The sequence below is a fragment of the Oncorhynchus keta genome, chromosome 19, assembly GCF_023373465.1.
Source record: "Oncorhynchus keta strain PuntledgeMale-10-30-2019 chromosome 19, Oket_V2, whole genome shotgun sequence".
Classification (NCBI taxonomy): domain Eukaryota; kingdom Metazoa; phylum Chordata; class Actinopteri; order Salmoniformes; family Salmonidae; genus Oncorhynchus; species Oncorhynchus keta.
Genome location: NC_068439.1, coordinates 53,015,973 through 53,038,162, shown reverse-complemented (window position 1 = coordinate 53,038,162; position 22,190 = coordinate 53,015,973). Strand labels below are relative to the sequence as shown.

General features: G+C 42.2%; 1 protein-coding gene and 1 long non-coding RNA gene across 2 annotated transcripts in view; one reads left to right on the top strand and one right to left on the bottom strand.

The window, feature by feature from the left end:
• The window catches only part of LOC127909420 (uncharacterized), a 286,097-nt gene extending 278,529 nt beyond the window's left edge, over positions 1 to 7,568 (bottom strand). The window contains exon 1 of the long non-coding RNA XR_008071068.1: positions 7,510 to 7,568. This is a non-coding gene — a long non-coding RNA (uncharacterized LOC127909420). The remainder of the gene's footprint in view (positions 1 to 7,509) is intronic.
• The window catches only part of LOC118398463 (disks large-associated protein 2), a 126,011-nt gene that overhangs the window by 74,859 nt on the left and 28,962 nt on the right, over positions 1 to 22,190 (top strand). The window lies entirely within an intron of this gene.

Genomic DNA, 22,190 nt, shown 5'->3' with positions numbered 1-22,190 from the left:
AGTTGAAACAGTCTAACTGTCCTGTTGCGTAACAATGTTGGAACAGGGAGTGCTTTCTGACATCACCCGCATAAATAAACTCACGCTGGGACGACCGTTAGAGATATTTGGAACTCATTCGTGAAAAGGTCAATCTATACTCCTTTGAGACCCCTCTTTCAAGGGAACCACACCTGTGTGGAAGCACCTGCTTTCTATATACTCTGTATCTCTCATGTTTCCTTTATTTTAGCAGTTACCTGTATATTACAAACAATAACAACCATTGATTTCATTGATTCTTAGAAAGGCCTTCCCGAGAAAAACATCATGATGAACGCATCGATCAGGGAGCCCAGTCAGTAAAAACTCCTTACACAAACCTGTCCTTTGCTATTCTCAAAGGAAAAACCCCAGCTCCTTTATGTGTGAGGCTATAGCCTTTATCTGTGATTCCCTATTGTGTGCTACCTGGGAGAGCTATTGTGTATTTAGATGGCGCGATCAATTGAGGGAATCAATTTCATGATGGAGGAAGACACTGTAAATAATAAGGATGGAAGCTGACTTGGATAACCTGCCACAGGGTTTCTATCTTGTGGGCCACTCCTGCTGTTTTTCAGACACCATGCACGTTTTCAAACACACACACACACACAAATGTACATGCAAGTGCGCACACACACACACACACACACACACACACACACACACACACACACACACACACACACGCACACACACACACACACACACACACACACACACGTGTGTGTGTGTGTGTGTGTGTGTGTGTGTGTGTGTGTGTGTGTGTGTGTGTGTGTGTGTGTGTGTGCGCACTTGCATGTACATTTGTGTGTGTGTGTGTGTGTGTGTGTGTTTGAAAAGTATGTGGACACCTGCTTGTTGAACATCTCATTCCAAAATCATGGGCATTAATATGGAGTTGGTCACCCCTTTGCTGCTATAACAGCCTCCACTCTTCTGGGAAGACTTTCCACTAGATGTTGGAACATTGCTACGGGGACTTGCATCCATTCAGCCTCAAGAGCATTATTGAGGTCAGGCACTGATGTTGGGCGATTAGACCTGGCTCGCAGTCGGCGTTCTAATTCATCCCAAAGGTGTTTGATCAGGTTGTGGTCAGGGCACTGTGCAGGCCAGTCAACTTCTTCCACACCAATCTCGACAAAACTTTTCAGTATGGATCTCGCTTTGTGCGCGAGGCATTGTCATGCTGAAACAGGAAAGATGCTTCCCCAAACTGTTGCCACAAAGTTCAAAAGCACAGAATTGTCTATAATGTCTTTGTATGCTGTAGTGTCAAGATTTCCCTTCACTGTAACTAAGGGGCCTAGCCCAAACCATGAAAAACAGCCTCAGACCATTATTCCTCCTCACCAAACTTTACACTTGGCACTATGCATTCGGGCAGGTAGCATTCTCTTTGCATCCGCCAAACCCAGATTTGTCCGTTGGACTGCCAGATGGTGAAACGAGATTCATCACTCCAGAGAACGCATTTCCAGTGCTCCAGCGTCCAATGGCAGCAAGCTTTACACCACTCCAGCCGACACTTGGCATTGCTCATGGTGATCTTAGACTTGTGTTCGACAGTTCTTGTGCTGACATTGCTTCCAGAGGCAGTTTGGAACTCGGTAGTGAGTGTTTCGACCGAGGACAAACAATTTCTTACAAGCTATGCACTTCAGCACTCGGCGGTCCTGTTCTGTGAGCTTGTGGGGCCTACCACTTCGCGCCTGAGCCATTGTTTTTCTCCTTGACATTTCCACTTCACAATAACAGCACTTACAGTTGACCGGGGAAGCTCCAGCAGGGCAGATATTTTACGAACTGACTTGTTGGAAAGGTGTCATCCTATGACGGTGCCACATTGAAAGTCACTGAGCTCTTCAGTAAGGCCATTTTACTGCCAATTTGTGTCTATGGAGATTGCATGGTTGTGTGCTCGATTTTATACACCTGTCAGCAATGGGTGTGGCTGAAATAGCCGAATCCACTAATTTGAAGGGGATGTCCTTATACTTTTATGTATACAGTGGGGCAAAAAAAGTATTTAGTCAGCCATTAAATTGTGCAAGTTCTCCCACTTAAAAAAGATGAGAAAGGCCTGTAATTTTCATCATAGGTACACTTCAACTATGACAGACGAAATGAGAAAAAAAAAAAAAGAAAAATCACATTGTAGGATTTTTAACGAATTTCTTTACAAATGGTGGTGGAAAATAAGTATTTGGTCACCTACAAACAAGCAAGATTTCTGGCTCTCACAGACCTGTAACTTCTTCTTTAAGAAGCTCCTCTGTCCTCCACTCGTTACCTGTATTAATGGCACCTGTTTGATCTTGTTATCGGTATAAAAGACACCTGCCCACAACCTCAAACAGTCACACTCCAAACTCCACTATGGCCAAGACCAAAGAGCCGTCAAAGGACACCAGAAACAAAATTGTAGACCTGTACCAGGCTGGGAAGACGGAATCTGCAATAAGTAAGCAGCTTGGTTTGAAGAAATCAACTGTGGGAGCAATTATTAGGAAATGGAAGACATACAAGACCACTGATAATCTCCCTCGATCTGGGGCTCCACACAAGATCTCACCCCATGGGGTCAAAATGATCACAAGAACGCAAAAATCCCAGAACCACACGGGGGGACCTAGTGAATGACCTGCAGAGAGCTGGGACCAAAGTAACAAAGCCTACCATCAGTAACACACTACGCTGCCAGGGACTCAAATCCTGAAGTGCCAGACGTGTCCCTCTGCTTAAGCCAGTACATGTCCAGGCCCGTCTGAAGTTTGCTAGAGAGCATTTGGATGATCCAGAAGAAGATTGGGAGAATGTCATATGGACAGATCAAACCAAAATATAACTTTTTGGTAAAAACTCAACTCGTTGTGTTTGGAGGACAAAGAAAACCTCCTTCCATCAGCAAGTGCATTGAAGATGAAACGTGGCTGGGTCTTTCAGCATGACAATGATCCCAAACACACTGCCCTGGCAACAAAGGAGTCGCTTCGTAAGAAGCATTTCAAGGTCCTGGAGTGGCCTAGCCAGTCTCCAGATCTCAACCCCATAGAACATTTTTGGAGGGTGTTGAATGTCCGTGTTGCCCAGCAACAGCCCCAAAACATCACTGCTCTAGAGAAGATCTACATGGAGGAATGGGCCAAAATACCAGCAACAGTGTGTGAAAACCTTGTGAAGACTTACAGAAAACGTTTGACCTCTGTCATTGCCAACAAAGGGTATGTAACAAAGTATTGAGATAAACTTTTGTTATTGACCAAATACTTATTTTCCACCATAATTTGCAAATAAATTCATTAAAAATCCTACAATGTGATTTTATGGATTTTATTTCTCATTTTGTCTGTCATAGTTGAAGTGTACCTATGATGAAAATTACAGGCCTCTCTCATATTTTTAAGTGGGAGAACTTGCATAATTGGTGGCTGACTAAATACTTTTTTGCACCACTGTATACAGTGTATATAGAAAGTAAAATGACATTACACACACTGGCAATAAATTATGTAATTCCCATGTTTGACAGATTTGGGGTATCTGACTGTTTATTAACCTACTGACACATTAAAGGTCTGTGGCTTTCAACTGAATTGCAACAACACTGAATTGCAAAAATGTCTAACACTGCCTTGTCCTAATATAGTCCTAATATAGTATCTGGGAGCTGTGTACAGTACACTTGAATGGAAGTCGAGATGTTATTGTTCAATATAGCTCTTTGCTTTGTTAAACACATCTTCTGAGCCATGTCACTGTATTCTAAGATAATTAGGAATATAGTGGAGGGTAAACACAAATAACAAAATAAAAAGATGTGCAAATGGTGTTTACTGTACTTGTCCTTTTATTTTGTGAAAAGCACCTAGTCACATTTGTTTTACCACTATATCCCGAATTATAGTCTTGCAAAGTCAGCAAATTGAATTTCTAACACATAAATAAAGTCTTGTAGGACCGGAGGTGTTTGCATGCAGGTTGCTTTATATGCGTTGAACTAAGCCTGGTAGATGTACACTACCGTTCAAAAGTTTGGGGTCACTTAGAAATGTCCTTGCAAAGTTTAAACAGCGCAGTGTTTCAAGCATTGCTAAGAGCTGCTGGCAAACGTAGTAAAGTGCTGTTTGAATGCATGCTTACGAGCCTGCTGCTGCCTACCACTGCTCAGTCAGACTGCACTATCAAATATCAAATCATTGACTTAATTGTAATAAACACACAGAAATACAAGCCTTTGGTCCTTAATATGGTCAAATCCGGAAACTGTCATTTCGAAAAACAAAATGTTTATTCTTTCAGTGAAATACTGAACCGTTCTGTATTTTATCGAATGGGTGGCAACCCTAAGTCTAAATATTGCTATTACATTGCACAACCTTCAATGTTATGTCATAATTATGTAAAATTCTGGCAAATGAATTACGGTCTTTGTTAGGAACAAATGGTCTTCACACAGTTTGCAACTATTGCATACACCCCGACTCTGCTTGCACTGAAGCTAGTTAACCTAGTAATATCATCAACCATGTGTAGTTAACTAGTGATTATGTGAAGATTTATTGTTTTTTGTAAAGATATGTTTAATGCTAGCTAGCAACTTTCCTTGGCTCCTTGCAGCCACAAGATCCTTTTGATGCTGCACTCGCGTAACAGGTGGTCAAGCCTGCCACGCAGTCTACTCTTGGATTGCAATGTATTCAGCCATAATCAGCGTCCATAAAGGCCAATTACCGATTGTTATGAACACTTGAAATCGTCCCTAATTAATTGGTCAAGCTGATTAATCGGTCAACCTCTAAAACAGACGCCTCACAAGTCCTCAACTGGAAGCTTCATTAAATAGTACCCGCAAAACACCAGTCTCAACGTCAACAGTGAAGAGGTGACTCCGGGATGCTGGCATTCTAGGCAGAGTTGCAAAGAAAAAAACATATCTTAGACTGGCCAATAAAAATTAAAGATTAGAATGGGCAAAAGAACACAGACACTGGACAGAGAAAGATTGGGGGAAAAAAAGTGTTATAGACAGAGGAATCTAAGTTTGAGGTGTTCCAAACACAAAGAAGAACATTTGTGAGACGCAGAAAAACTGTCAAGCATGGTGGAGGCAATGTGATGGTCTGGGGGTGCTTTTGTAGTAGTAAAGTGGGAGATTTGTACAGGGTAAAAGGGATCTTAAAAAAGGAAGTCTATCACTCCATTTTGCAACGCCATGCCATACCATGTGGACGGCACTTAATTGGAGCCAATTTCCTTCTACAACAGGACAATGACCCAAAGCACAGAACAATGCAAGAACTATTTAAGGAAGAAGCAGTCAGCTGGTATTCTGCCTATAATGGAGTGGCCAGCACAGTCACTGGATCTCAACCCTATTGAGCTGTTGTGGGAGCAGCTTGACCGTATGGTACGTAAGAAGTGCCCATCAAGCCAATCCAACTTGTGGGAGAGGCTTCAGGACGCATGGGGTGAAATATCTTCATATTATCTCAACAAATTTAGAAATGGAATGTGAAAGGTCTGCAAGGGTGTAATTGCTGCAAATTGAGGATTCTTTGACGAAGGGAAAGTTTGAAGGACACAATTATTATTTCAATTAAAAATCACTATTTACAGTGCCTTGCGAAAGTATTCGGCCCCCTTGAACTTTGCGACCTTTTGCCACATTTCAGGCTTCAAACATAAAGATATAAAACTGTATTTTTTTGTGAAGAATCAACAACAAGTGGGACACAATCATGAAGTGGAACGACATTTATTGGATATTTCAAACTTTTTTAACAAATCAAAAACTGAAAAAGAGGGAGTTTAGTTTACTTTAGTTCCCCATTAGCTACTGCACATGCAGCAGCTACTCTTCCTGGGATCCCCATAAAATGTACAAAGTCAGAACAAAGTACAGAACAGTTATAGACAAGGACATTAAATTTGACTTAAAAATAAATCAAGAAATAAGAGTTTTGGAAAGACGACAAGAGAGCTATTTACACACTATTCATATATACTGTGGCGGTTTTGGCTCCATGGTCTTGGTAAGGCAGGGTTTATACATACAAACACACCAGTCCACGGGAAGGGTTGGCACGGTACCAGCAGCGTTCCTAATATACACAACTCAAACAAACAAAGTAAATACGTCGTCACCAGTGGACGGTCCTCCACTTTTGGTCTTTGGGGTTCTAGAAGTTTCCTCTGAGCTGTCCATGGTCATGCCTCTGGGGAATACTTCCCATTGCTGTCTGTGATCCTGGCAGCCAGAAAACACAGAAACCTTGCAGGCACATACTCTCCATCCACCACACAACCCCTGAAACCTCTACATAACTTCCCCCCCAGCGTTGACCCTGTGGTCAGAGCGGTCGAAGAAAACATGGCTTATCCTATCGTTAATGTCCTTTTTGTGCTTCATCCAGGTAGGGGGAGCGTGAGCTGTCATCAACACAAACTTGCGGCCCAGAACATAATACACTGCTCAAAAAAATAAAGGGAACACTTAAACAACATAATGTAACTCCAAGTCAATCACACTTCTGTGAAATCAAACTGTCCACTAAGGAAGCATCACTGATTGACAATAGATTTCACATGCTGTTGTGCAAATGGAAAAGACAACAGGTGGAAATTATAGGCAATTAGCAAGACACCCACAATAAAGGAGTGGTTCTGCAGGTGATAACCACAGACCACTTCTCAGTTCCTATGCTTCCTGGCTGATGTTTTGGTCACTTTTGAATGCTGGCGGTGCTTTCACTCTAGTGGTAGCATGAGATGGAGTCTACAACCCACACAAGTGGCTCAGGTAGTGCAGCTCATCCAGGATGGGACATCAATGTGAGCTGTGGCAAGAAGGTATACGCTGTCTGTCAGCGTAGTGTCCAGAGCATGGAGGCGCTACCAGGAGACAGGCCAGTACATCGGGAGACGTGGAGGAGGCCGTAGGAGGGCAACAACCCAGCAGCAGGACCGCTATCTCCGCCTTTGTGCAAGGAGGAGCAGGAGGAGCACTGCCAGAGCCCTGCAAAATGACCTCCAGCAGGCCACAAATGTGCATGACTGTCAGAAACAGACTCCATGAGGGTGGTATGAGGGCCCGACGTCCACAGGTGGGGTTTGTGCTTACAGCCCAAAACCGTGCAGGACGTTTGGCATTTGTCAGAGAACACAAAGATTGGCAAATTCGCCACTGGCGCCCTGTGCTCTTCACAGATGAAAACAGGTTCACACTGAGCACATGTGACAGACGTGACAGTCTGGAGACGCCGTGGAGAACGTTCTACTGCCTGCAACATCCTCCAGCATGACCGGTTTGGCGGTGGGTTAGTCATGGTGTGGGGTGGCATTTCTTTGGGTGGCTGCACAGCCCTCAATGTGCTCGCCAGAGGTAGCCTGACTGCCATTAGGTACCGAGATGAGATCCTCAGACCCCTTTTGAGACCATATGCTGGTGCGGTTGGCCCTGGGTTCCTCCTAATGCAAGACAATGCTAGACCTCATGTGGCTGGAGTGTGTCAGGAGTTCCTGCAAGAGGAAGGCATTGATGCTATTGACTGGCCAGCCCGTTCCCCAGACCTGAATCCAATTGAGCACATCTGGGACATCATGTCTCGCTCCATCCACCAACGCCACGTTGCACCACAGACTGTCCAGGAGTTGGTGGATGCTTTAGTCCAGGTCTGGGAGGAGATCCCTCAGGAGATCATCCGCCACCTCATCAGGAGCATGCCCAGGCGTTGTAGGGAGGTCATACAGGCATGTGGAGGCCACACACACTACTGAGCCTCATTTTGACTTGTTTTAAGGACATTACATCAAAGTTGGATCAGCCTGTAGTGTGGTTTCCACTTACATTTTGAGCGTGACTCCAAATCCAGACCTCCATGGCTTGATACATTTGTGTGATTTTGTTGTCAGCACATTCAACTATGTCAAGAAAAAAGTATTTAATAAGAATATTTCATTCATTCAGATCTAGGATGTGTTATTTTAGTGTTCCCTTTATTTTTTTGAGCAGTGTATTTCAAGGACTCCAAATCCCATTTGATTGCCAAGCACTCTTTTTCCACTGTTGTATATTTGGTTTAGCAGGGGATCAACTTACAGCTAACGTACAGCACAGGATGTTCCTCTCCCTCAACTTCCTGCGAGGGTCGAGCTCCAATTCCAGTGTCCGATGCATCTCTCTGTACAATCAGAGGTTTCAAGAAATCCAGTGAACATAACACAGGGGCAGTGCATAAGGCTGTTTTCAGTTTGATGATTGGGAGTGCCATAGGGCGGCGCGCAATTGGCCCAGCGTTTTACGGGTTTGTCCACAGCGCAATCAATAGGAGGTGAACATTGGCTGGTGCTGAAAATATAGCTAACTTGTTATGCATGTGTTGCATCCCAACGGATGGAGAAAACCTACACCAGTTGAGCAATTCATTTCAACAATAATCTTCATTTTAATTTGACTTTACACACAACAAGTGGGCTTATTTGGAGTCTATTTCTTCAGAGCCTAGACCAATATAAAACCAATATAAAATAACTTAACTGGCTGAGGTAGGCTAAGAGGCTTAACAGCCTAATAGAAGTAGGATTTTTTGTATTAGGCCTACATACAATTGTAACTGGTCAAAAATGTAGCATCCTTACATAAAATAATCATTTAAAGAAAAAAAGTCTGCACGTTTGAACTAAAACAATGTAACTACTAATGAAAAGCGCACATTTGTAAATCCCTAACTCAAAGTAATTGGAAAGGTAGATACACATTATTTGTGAAATTGTGGTTACAATAAAGAATGTAAACAAGATGCTGTGTTTTTATTTACAGTAGTGATGGACAACTGGAGGCATTTCGAAAACAGGTTTTCAAACACTTGTTTTTTCACAAGTGTACTGTAGTACTGTAGCAGGTGTATCAGGGTTTTCCTATTAGCAAGACAATAGACTTTATATTGCCCGCTGTTGTAATTAAAATTCCTCAACTTTCAATTTATTCGATGCTTAAGTGTTACATTTCGAACTCAAAACAGCAGTACAGTATTTCTTCATCAATATCTTTATGCTTTCGTTAATAAAATAATGAGAAAGAAGACATTCAAATGCTGATGTTTATTTAAACTACATTTTAGACACACTTCCACTCAGCTCCACAACCACAGGTAAAACCTTGCTCAGATGAACGGCATTTGTGGAGAGTCAGGCGTCATAGGAGGAGAGTCTGGTGGAGAATGATGTGTTGCAAGGGGTGAGGAATGAGATGGAGTCACAATCCATGCCAGGTACACCTGTGAGCTCTGGAACGCCACCTCTGACAGGCAGAGTCAATATATGTGGCGGGTTCGTCAGGTCATCAGTTCCCCCTTACATTTTCATTCATCTTCTAACAACAGAACGGGACCTACTGCTCACCAGGCAAAGCAAGGGCTGCCCGGACCGTTCTGCTGTTCTGCTATTCTGCTAGTGGGCACAGAATACAAACTGGGATGGATCCAGAGGCAAATGTGGCTTATCAGTGAAACTCCTTGTGTTCATCATTAATACTGTGTCTCAGAAGTTTATGTATATGACTGATGCAACCCGAAAAAGCATTAAAGACAGACTTAAGGATTACTTGAGGTGACAGAGAAAGTCTGGCCATGGCCTGCTCTCCATTATGTAAGGAATTAGGCACTTTCCCATGGTTACTACAGTATTACTGTAGGGTATGTTTACTTGTCAGACTGCACAGTAGCCTAATAAACAAATGCAGGTGGCTACTATCTTCAAAATGCTTTAAATTAATTATTATTCAAATGTAAAAGCATATACTATACAGTACTGTATTTCTTCATCTTTATGCTTTCATTAATAAAATAATGATAAAAATACTATGTTCAAGAATTGCCATTTCTTGCTCACTCTAGGTTAAAAGAAAATGAAAACTCCAACATATTGTTACTTTTTAAACAAAGTGATAATTATCATTGTTCATTTGTTTAAAATTATATAAAAGCCCCTTAGATATTCTCAGATATTAACTTCTTGACACACCCATCCCGTTAGCGGGATAATTTTCGTCAACATCCGCTGAATTGCATAGCGCCAAATTCAAATTAAATGACAAAAAATATTTAATTTTCATGAAATCACAAGTGCAATATAGCAACACACAGCTTAGCTTGTTGTTAATCCACCTGGAGTGTCAGATTTTTTAAAAGCTTTTCGGCGAAAGCATACTAAGCGTTTATGTAAGGACATCTCTCTCCGCTTACAAAACATTACAAACAGCTAGCAGTAGATTGCTTTTCTGACTTTCGTGACCAATCAAATGAATCACTTACTTTTGATGATCTTTGGATGTTTGCACTCACGAGACTCCCAGTTACACATTAAATGTTACTTTTGTTCCATAAAAATTATTTTTATATCCAAAATACCTCCATTTGGTTGGCGCGTTATGTTCAGAAACCCACAGGCTCGAGCGGTCACGATGGGGCAGACCAAAATTCCAAATAGTATCCGTAAAATTTCGTAGAAACATGGCAAATGTTTTTTATAATCAATCCTGAGGTTGTTTTTACAATATATAATCAATAATATTTCAACCGGACTGTAGCTTCTTCAAAAGGAGAGCAGCAAAACGCTGCTGGCACCCAGCCATTCAATGTCGCGATGTGATCTTTCTCGCTTATTTTTCAAAATAATAGCCTGAAACTATGTCTAAAGACTGTCCACACCACGTGGAAGCCATAAGAAAATGAATCTGGTTGATATCCCTTTAAATGGAGGGAAGGCATGCAATGGAACAGGAAGATTCGTTTCTCTTAGGCACTTCCTGGTTGGATTTTCCTCATGTTTTTGCCTGCAATATCAGTTCTGTTATACTCACAGACAATATTTTGACAGTTTTGGAAACTTTAGAGTGTTTTCTATCCTAATCTGACAATTATATGCATATTCTAGATTCTGGGCCTGAGAAATAGGCAGTTTCATTTGGGTACGTTTTTAATCCAAACATCAAAATACTGCCTATTTTAGCACAGTTTCGCACTACTCTGAGACTAGCATGGGGACTAGTCTTGATAAATCAATGAGAATTTTATTTTCACTTAATCTCCGTTGGGTATTGGTTCGACTACATTTCGAAAATTAGGGTGCAGAAATGTTATGCTCTTAGTGTAACCTTTATTTAACTAGGCAAGTCAGTTAAGAACAAATTATTATTTACAAGGACAGCCTACTCCTTCCTCCCCATTGGGGAATGTAAAATGAATGTAAAAGGAAATACTCTGCAGTACTGTATTTCTTCATCAGCATCTTTATTCTTTTGTTAATAAAATGATAAAAATACTCTTTCAAAATGCAGATGTTGATTTAATGGATCCATAATGAATTACTATGGGAATAAATATCACTGATTTACAGAAATATTGGAACAAAGTTGTCTAATGAAGGCAAACAATTTAGAATCCTCTAATGCTGTAGCCTACTCCCGACCATCATGTTGTACAGCGCCACATTTTCCATTCCACCCAAACGGAAACCCAGGGGGTTTAGTTTCTCAGAATAGAAACACCATAATATTATTCTAATTAATTAATCCACATTTCTTAATCAATCCCATATACTATGTTATTACTAAAAAGGGTTTCAATTCTCTGGTAATGCCAATATAGAAGACTATCAAATGCTTCTCAAAGATGCCCTCTGGTGGTCAAACGGTTGACAATTAAATAACGTGCCACAGAATGCTGCAGCGGCCCGCAAGGTGTACTGCAGTATAACACAACTTTTAAAGAAGGAACCACTGTAAGGGCCAGATGTAGTGGTCAATCACTATTCTTTCCACGATGTGCCCAGTATTGAGATTTCTGGGCTCTAGACATTTTTTTGCTAGGTGGACCAGGTCAAACATATGGGACCTGGGTGCCTTCTCGGGTTGATACGTCCACCTGTGGAATCGTTGTGCACTCAAAGAAACTGACTCCCAACCGTGCTAATATCTCCTTCTTTCAGAGTGTCATAGTCATAGGCTTCCATTGCTTCCAGATCAGACCACTCCTGTTGTGCATCGCAACAAAGAAATGGAGCAAGTATTCCTGCCCATTTTACCTGTGGCCCTGTCTCTCGTTCTACCATGCGCTCAAATGTCTTTAGGAAAGCCTCAACGTCGTCAGAAGGCATAATTTTCCGAGTGGCCACGATGGGTGATGTCAGCAGTTAACATTTGCATATCCATAGTCATCTGTAATTGACACTTCCTTTGTTCCTCCAATAACAAGTGATTGGTTTCCGCTTGCTACCAATTGGCAGGTTATTGGATGTGACTAATTGCTTCAACAGATCTGCCTAGGTTGTCTGTCCTTAGAACAACCCCCCCCAAAAAAAATATTGGTGTGGTTGTAGGTGTATCCTGACTGCCTTGCCCTTGCCCTCCACCAATGTGGCGGTTTCGGCGCCATGATCTTGGTAAGGCTGGGTTTACACATACAGTACAAACACACACCACCAGTCCACGGGAAGGGTTAACACGGTTTATTTTTATCAGGTACCGGCAGTGTTCCACAATGCAAACAAACAAAGTAAATACGTTGTCGCCAGTGGACGGTCCTCCACTCTTGGTCTTCAGTTCCTTTATTCTGGTAAACCTCCTTCTCCACCGTATGCTCAGTCTCTCCAATAGCCGCCTCTTCCTTCACCTGCCAGGGTCAAAGGAAAGTCAACGAAAGCAAACCCAGGGCGTGGTTAAGTAGAGGCCCTGAGTGGTTTCACCTGTCTGCAGTTTAGTCTCTAATTACAACTGGAGACAGGTGTGGATGTTCTGCTGCAATCTGGAAGTTTCCCCTGGAAGTTTCCCCATGGTCCAAACTTTGGGGAATACTTCCCATTGCTGTCTTTGGTCCTGGTAGCCAGAAAACACTGAATCCTCGCAGGCACATACCGCCCATCCACCACACAACCCCTGCCGCTACTATACATATTCATATTATTATATAGAGTTAAATAAGATCTTTAGAAAGAGGATAGGTGCTGTGATACAATATGTTTTTTATATGTTTTATAAAGAAGAACTTGCTTTCTGGTGGCAGAGCACCCCACGATCACATAGCTCTATATATAACTGAGACGCATTAAATCTGTTTGTGGTATGGGCACAGGGAATAAAGCCATAATGGCGTGTCTGGTGTGGCTTGTATGTCTGTATGTATAGTGGGGTATGTATACTGTATGTATGGAGGACAGTGATTGAGCGACACTGGGCTCTAAATTAAATATGAGTCTTGTCACCTTTGCAGATTGCTCTATACTTACAGGTTGCTCTATAGTAACCTAAGCCTGGTAGATGTAGGTTGGTCTATATGCAGTGGCCTAGGCCTGGAAGATGTAGGTTGGTCTATACGCAGTGGCCTAGGCCTGGAAGATGTAGGTTGGTCTATATGCAGTGGCCTAGGCCTGGAAGATGTAGGTTGGTCTATACGCAGTGGCCTAGGCCTGGAAGATGTAGGTTGGTCTATATGCAGTGGCCTAGGCCTAGAAGATGTAGGTTGGTCTATATGCAGTGGCCTAGGCCTGGAAGATGTAGGTTGGTCTATATGCAGTGGCCTAGGCCTGGAAGATGCAGGTTGGTCTATATGCAGTGGCCTAGGCCTGGAAGATGTAGGTTGGTCTATATGCAGTGACCTAGGCCTGGAAGATGCAGGTTGGTCTATATGCATTGACCTAGGCCTAGTAGATGCAGGTTGGTCTACTCCAGAGCCATGTATTTAGAGAGTTGGGCCTTTGAGGTATCTGCATTATGATGCATTTGTATGACAATACAACCTTCTATGGCAGCCATGTTAGCTCCACATTTAACATTACATGGGGAATATAATGTAGAAAATAAGCATTATAATGCATTTACATGACACTTCAAAATTATATGGCAGTCATGTTAGCACCCCATTAACATGACATGGGGAATATTTATATCAGGGTTGGGCAGCTGGCGGTCTACCTCCTTTTTGTAGGCCCACCGATCTACCTTGTAGAATATACAAGGTGCAATTTCTAAATTTGGTTGTTCATCAGCAGTTGTTCTCTTATGTCTGTCGCTGAAAGTCACTCAGTTAGCCCATGTCACCTACAATGTTTTAGGTTGGTAAGTTAGTCTAGCGGACAGAAATCTAAATTTATAGCAATCAGGGAGTAGAGCGGTCAGCTATCTAAACTTGCAATAATCATGGTCAAATTACCGACCGGGGGATCCCCATTGATTCTGTTAGTCACTCTCACTCAGATATCATATTAAAAACAAAAAAAAACATTTTGCTTAGGGCCCAGCTCTCAGTGCATGTGTGGGAATGGAATTTTATTTATTTATCTGTTATTTTACCAGGTATGTTGACTGAGAACACGTTGTCATTTACAGCAACAACCTGGGGAATAGTTCAGGATGAATGAGCCAATCGTAAACTGGGGATTATTAGGTGACGGTTTGAGGGCCAGATTGGGAATTTAGCCAGGACACCGGGGTTAACACTCTACTCTTATGATAAGTGCCATGGGATCTTTAATGACCTCAGTGTCAGGACATCCGTTTAATGTCCCATCCAAAAGACCACCCTACACAGGGGGGATTATTATTTATTTATTTTAGAGCAGAGGAAATAGTGCTTCCTACTGGCCCTCCAACACCACTTCTAGCAGGATCTGGTCTCCCATCCAGGGACTGACCAAGACCAACCCTGCTTAGCTTCAGAAGCAAGCCAGCAGTGGTATGCAAGGTGGTATGCTACTGGCTGTTGGTTACAGACCAGTGAGCCACTGAGGCCCCTCATGATGAGTTCAGATTTTTTTGTGGACCCCACCCTCATCACAGTTACCTAACCCTGATTTAATTCATGCTATGGGACTGAATGTCTTGAAAAAAAATCAAAATTCGAGTTGGCCCAACTCTAAATACATGGCTCTGATCTACTCTACATTCAGTGGCCTAAGCCTGGTAAATGCACAGGACTTTAGAGGGAGGACAGTGATTGAGCGATGCTGGGCTCTTAATGATATGTTATTAGTCTCACCTGCATCTTTCAGGCAAAGTCATTATGATAATGATATCCAATTAGCCTCTGCTGCACCTGCTTTAGAAACGGTGTGGCCACGTCAAGACTATGGTGAGGCCGGTAGTTTAATAAAGCGTTGCATTCAGGCCAAAGGAGTAGTGGTGGAAAAAGTAACCCAATTGTCATACTTGATTAAAAGTCTAAAAGTATTTGGTTTTAAATCATCTTAATTATCAAAAGTATATGTAATTGCTGAAATATACTTAAGTATCAAAAGTAAAAGTATAAATCATTTAAAATTCCTTAAATTAAGCAAAGCAGATGGCACCATTTTCTTGTTTTTAAAATGTATGTATAGCCAGGGGCACACTGCAAGTCAGACATTATTTTAAAAAGATGTATTTGTGTTTAATGAGTCCGCCAGGCCAGAGACAGCAGGGGTGGCCACGTGTTTTCTTGATACGTGCTTGAATTTGACCCTTTCCTGTCCTGCTAAGCGTTCAAAATGTAACAAGTACGTTTGGTTGTAAGGGAAAATGTATGGAGTAAAAAGCACAATATCTTCTGTAGGAATGTAGTGAAGTAAGAGTTGTCAAAAATATAAATAGTAATGTACAGATACCCCAAAAAACTACTTGTAGGTATTTTTAGGTTAGTACTTTACACCACTGCAAAGGAGAGAGTTTGATTGCATTAATATCACTCAAGGCCTTACTGTCACTCCAGTTACCCATCCGTCAGTATGTTAATTATTCTGGTCCTGCCCTTGCTTATGAGGACTGTTTACATACAGGTATATCTACTATAGGGCCAGATTAGATGATTACATTACACAGCAATGTTTGCATCTGTTAATTTCGTAAGGGAATCAAAATCAAGAAACAGAGGTGAAACATTCAACTGTTCTTTTATCATATGGCCAATGTGTTTTTCATGGGATAGTCTGGAGCCTGGATAGTCTGGAGCCTAATGGAGAAGTAGACTGGGCTGAATCTGTCAGCCTTCTGTCCCTCATTTTCATATCCGTCCATCCACATGGCATTTGAAGTTAGATTTAGACAGTAACACATCTGAAGGTCATGGCCATGTGTCCCTCGGATGATTTGTACCAGTCATTGTAACAAATTATGTTCCCAGGACCTAAACACCCCGGCCTCCATATGTTTAGAGACTGTGACACACCTGTCCCCAGTCTGTGTGTGTGTTTTTGAGAGAGGAAAAAGGTACATGTACGTATGTGTATGTGTGCGTGTGTGCCATGAAGCGTTATGGAGACGGATTAGGGTAATGGTCTACGTCCCTGTCTGAGGGGCATGGTTCAACATCTGGCCGCCTCACATGCACCCAGTAATCACGTGCACCCAGTAATTGTAATGAATAAGCTGTCAAGACTCAGGCCTCACATATATATATATTTTTTCCTGAGCACTCGCTGGCTGGGCTATCTGCTCGCAACACTCAACTATTCCCAGCATTTTGAATTGAGAGAGAGAGAGAGAGAGAGAGAGAGAGAGAGAGAGAGAGAGAGAGAGAGAGAGAGAGAGAGAGAGAGAGAGAGAGAGAGAGAGAGAGAGAGAAAGAGAGGGAAATCATGAGCAGATGGGCTCCAGCATTTTTCAGCATGTTTTTACAAAAAGATCGATTTAGAGTTAAATAAACTTAGATTTTTCCGCAAGGATATTACCCTCCACAACATAACCTTCACCCCAAATCAAAACTCCAAACATAAAAATAAAATATATATATATTTTAAATTACAATGATATATTTTACTTTATGAGGGTTGAATGCTAAGTTAAGGCTACCAAGCATGCTTGGACAGAACAGATCAGATCAATGAGCACTGAGATGTGAAGTGAGAGGCGTCAAAGCCCTTGAGCCCAACAATGGCAGGATAGTTTTACAGCCTCCATCACCCAAATTCAAAGGCCTTTGAAGCCTCCTAGATCTGTGCAGAGGTCATTACAATACAGTAGCCCCACTATTGTTATTTTACTGCTGCTCTTTAATTACTTGTCACTTTTATTTCTTATTCTTATCCATATATTTTTAACCTGCATCGTTGGTTAGGGGCTTTTAAGTAAGCCTTTCACTGTAAGGTCGGGCACATGTGACTAATACAATTTGATTTGATTCATCTCTATTTTGAACTGATATGCAGACAGGACACTTCAATTGTAAATTACAGCAATAAGAAACAATATTGTTGCTTTGATCACATCAGAAGATATCCTCCTCACAATCTCCAAAATATAACAGCCACAGGACAACTTTGTTTGGACGTCGTAAAGGACCATTTGTCGAAACTGAAGAGATGTAGCTAGCTGGGATTTTCTATAAGGAATCTGCATCCCCAAAACAGCTTCTCCCATGTGAGTGTGACACCTACTCATGTTGCCTGCTGCACTGCTGCTTGGATTTCACCTGACGATCTGTTCACCGTCTGTCCTGGCCTGTCTCCCCCTGTCTGGTATAGGTATCCCCGCCACACTCCCACCTCTCTTCCGAGCTTTTGTTCGCCTCCAGCACACACGCACTGTTGGGGCGAGTGACTCTGAACTTACAATGGCTAGCCCCAAGTCGTTTTCGGATTCTACCACATTAACACTAGAAGCTTATTATTAAAAATGTATCAATTGAAAGTGTGGGTTCACAGCTCCAATCCAGATGTGTTGGTCATTACTGAGATGTGGTTCAGAAAGTGTTTTGAACACTGATGTTAACTGTTCTGGTTATAACCTTTTTTGGCAAGACAGATCTTCCAAAGGTGGTGGTATGGCAATCTTAACCAAGGAAAACATTCAATGTTTGGTTGTCTCCACCAAGTCTGTCCCCAAACAATTTGATTTGCTGGTTTTAAGCATTAAACTTTTAACTTTGTTGACTGTTTCTGGGTGTTATTGTCCACCATAAGCACCTGCCTGTACCCTAAATTCTCTAAGCTCTCTCCTGGCCCCTTACACAAAGTCTGAATTTGTCCTGCTAGCTGACCTAAACTGGGACATGCTTAAACCATCTGACCAAGTCCTAAAGCAATGGAACTCCCTAAATCTTTCTCAGATTATTACCAATCCCACAAAGTATGACTCCAAACACCCAGAAAAGGCTATTCTCCTTTATGTTATCCTCGCTAAATAATCCTGATAGGTATCAGTCTGGTGTTTGACCTTAGAGATCACTGTTTTACAGCCTGTGTTTGTAATGGCTGCTCAGTGAAATGACCTGTCCTGATTTGTCATAGACGCTTGCTAAAACACTTTAATGAGAAAGCCTCCCTTCATGACCTGGTCTCTGTTAGTTGGTATAGAATCAGCATGATCCCCTCTGTCTATCTGTCACTCCTGCTCCCTCTCTCACTCTCTGGCACTTGAGGGCGCCAGGCTTCCGTTCATTACGCACACCTGTCACCGTCATTACATGCATCAGCGCTCATTGGACTCACCTGGACATCTTCACTTTTTTATTGCCTTCCCTACATGGGTCTGTTTCCTCTGTTTCATCCCTGTGTCAGAATTATTGTCATTTCCGTTTCCCCTGTCCAGACGCTGTCCGTATTCTGTTCCTGTCCGTGGTTATTAAATGTTCACTCCCTTGTACCTGTTTCTTGTCTCCAGCTTCGATCCTTAAGCTGTCAAAGACGCTTGGAAGTTATTTTTTGTTATTTTCACTGGTATTGTTAACAAACACGCCCTCAAAAAGAAAATGAAATGTAATAACAGGTTCAGCCCCTGTTTCAATCATGATCTGGTTGAGTTACTCCACCTCAAGAATTCCATTTGGCGAAAGGCACACGCATACTCAGGATGACTGGCTCTCGTTCAGAAATAAGTGCACTCAGGCTATCTGGAAGCACAACGTTAGTTACATTAAGGAGCAGTTATCTCTCTGTGGGTCTAACATCAAGAAGTTATGGAGACCTGGAGAATAAACCCTCCTCCTCACAGCTGCCCATGTCCCTTAATGTTGATGATGTGGTTGTCACAACAAAGTTTCTCCCTGCAGGCAGTCACTGAGTCCGAGGTCTTAAACTTGACTCCAAAAAAATATCTGGGTCAGATGGTTAAGAGTCTTTCTTATTTAAGGTTGATGCCCCTGTCTCTCCTCTCTGGGGAGGTTCCTATTGCTTGGAAGGCAGCCACAATGCACCCTTTATTTAAAGGGGGAGATCGAGCTGATCCTAGCTGTTACAGGCCAATTTCTATTTTGTCCTGTTTATCAAAAGCATTGGAAAAACTTGTCAATAATCAACTGACCTGCTTTCTTGCTGTCTATAGTATTCTCTCTGGTATGCAATCTGGTTTCTACTCAGGTTATGGATGTGTCACTGCAACCTTAAAGGTCCTCAATGATGTCATCATTGCCCTTGATTCAAAGCAATGTTGTGCTGCTATTTTTATTGACTTGGCCAAAGCTTTTGACACGGTACACCATTCCATTCTTGTGGGCCAGTTACTGTAAGTAGTATTGGTGTCTCTGAGGGGTCTTTGGCCTGGTGTGCTAACTACCTCTCTCAAAGAGTGCAGTGTATAAACTTAAAAAATCTGCTGTCTCAGACACTAACCTGTCACCAAGGGAGTACACCAAGGCTTGATCCTAGGCCCCATGCTCTTCTCAATATACATTAACAACATAGCTCAGGCAGTAGGAAGCTCTCTCATCCATTTATATGCAGATGATACAGTCTTATACTCAGCTGGCCCCTCCCCGGATTTTGTGATAATCGCTCTACAACAAGCTTTCTTAGTGTCCAACAAGCTTTCTCTGCTCTTAACCTTGTTCTGAACACCACCAAAACAAAGATCATGTGGTTTGGTAAGAAGAATGCCCCTCTCCCTGCCGGTGTGTATTTCCCTCTCCCTCTGAGGGTTTAGAGCTTCTACTCAGTCCCCTCATACAAGTACTTGGGAGTATGGCTAGACGGGACCCTGTCCTTCTCTCAGCACATATCAAAGCTGCAGTCTAAGGTTAAATCTAGACTTGGTTTCCTCTATCGTAATCGCTTCTCTTTCACCCCAGCTGCCAAGCTAACCCTTATTCAGATGACCATCCTACCCATGCTAGATTACGGAGACATAATTTATAGATTGGCAGGTAAGGATGCTCTCAAGCGGTTAGATGTTCTTTACCATTCCGCCATCAGATTTGCCACCAATGCTCCTTATAGGACACATCACTGCACTCTATACTCCTCTGTAAACTGGTCATCTCCGTATACTGTACCTGTCGCAAGTCCCACTGGTTGATGCTTATTTATAAAACCCTCTTCGGCCTCACTCCCCCTATCTGAGATATCTACTTCAGCACTCATCCTCCACATACAACACCCATTCTGCCAGTCACATTCTGTTAAAGGTCCCCAAAGCACACATATCCCTGGGTTGCTCCTATTTTCAGTTCTCTGCAGCTAGCGACTGGAACGAGCTGCAACAAACACTCAAACGGGACAGTTTTATCTCCTTCTCTTCAATCAAAGACTCAATCATGGACACTCTTACTGACAGTTATGGCTGCTCACCTGATCTATTGTTGTTTCTACCTACTTGCCCTTTGTGCTGTTGTCTTTGCCCAATAATGTTTGTACCATGTTTTGTTCTGCTTTCATGTTGTCCTGCTGCCATGTGTTCCTACCATGTAGTGTTCCTACCATGTAGTGTTTCTACCACGTTGTTGTCATGTTGTTTTGCTACTATGATGTGTTGTCATGTATTGCTGCCATGCTATGTTGTTGTCTTAGGTCTCTCTTTATGTAGTGTTGTGGTGTCTCTTGTTGTGACGTGTGTTTTGTCCTATATTTTATTTTTAATCCCAGCCCTCATCCCCGCAGGAGGCCTTTTGTCTTTTGGTAAATAAGAATTTGTTCTTAACTGGCTTGCCTTGTTAAATAAAGTTCAATAAATATAGTCCATTTTAGCCTCGTATCAACTTTTATCTCGCTTGTTGATGGGCTGTTGATACAGCATAACTGAAGATTATAACATCTCAAAACATCCTCATTGACGTACAATATATGATCAGTGGAGGCTGGTGTAAATAGAAATGGGGAAGTCGGGCTCATTGTAATGGCTGAAATGTGAAGAAACTAATGATGCCAGAACTTTGCTAGCATAGTTGGACCCAGTGGCACATTGGTACCTCTTCTTTCAGGTATAATAACACCCGCTCAGAGAAGAGATAGGGGAATGCTAACGAGCTTGCGCTGGGCTCACATGAATGATGCCTGCCTTGTTAACCACTGCCCTAGCCAGCTGCTCAAAGATGATGCGTTAGAAGGACAATTATTTAAAATTATTCCTTTCCTTTATTGCTGTCTTTAGCCTGATTAATTTAGTTTCCATACAATCCCTGTGCTTTTTTTTCAATGCTCTCATGTGGGAACAGAGAAATGCACAAACAGCAATTTAGTGTGCGTGATGGTTTTGCTGATAGAGCTTTGAAGCAAAGATATAAGCGAGCCAGCTAATTATCATGTTGACTTGCCAAGTCAGGCATTGGTGAGGAGATTTGAGTGTTTTGGGAAGCTTAGCATCTCTGCTCTGTTAAGCGGGATGACACACCTAACGGTGCCAGCCCGGGGTTTTGAACTTGCAACCGGAAGGTTGCAAGTTCAAAACCCTGGGCTGACAAGGTATAAATCTTGCCTAGTTAAATAAAGGTAAATATTTGTGCATATTTGTTTTCATCCCTGTTAAGGTGTCCACGATAGAGTTTGTGTATATATTATGATGACATTTTGTGACGTGTTTGCTTGTTTTGGACTTTTCTGGTACACAATATGTTTTTGGGCATTTCACTATACTCGCAGTAACATCTGCTAAACATGTGTATGTGACAAATAGAATTAGATTTGATGTTTCAGCATCATAATGCACAGCCACATGTTGAATGGATCTTTAGAAAATTCCTGGAAGCTGAAAATATCCAAGTTTTTCCTTGACTTGAATCCTCACCATACTTGTCACCCATATTTGGGATGACGCATATTTGGGATGTTCCAGTTCCCCAAAATATCCAGCACCTTCGCACAGCAATTGAAGAGGAATGGGACAACATTCCACAGGCCACAATCAACAGCCTGATCAACTCTATGCAAAGTAGATGTGTCACGCTACATGAGGCTAATGGTGGTCACACTAGCTACTGACTGGTTTT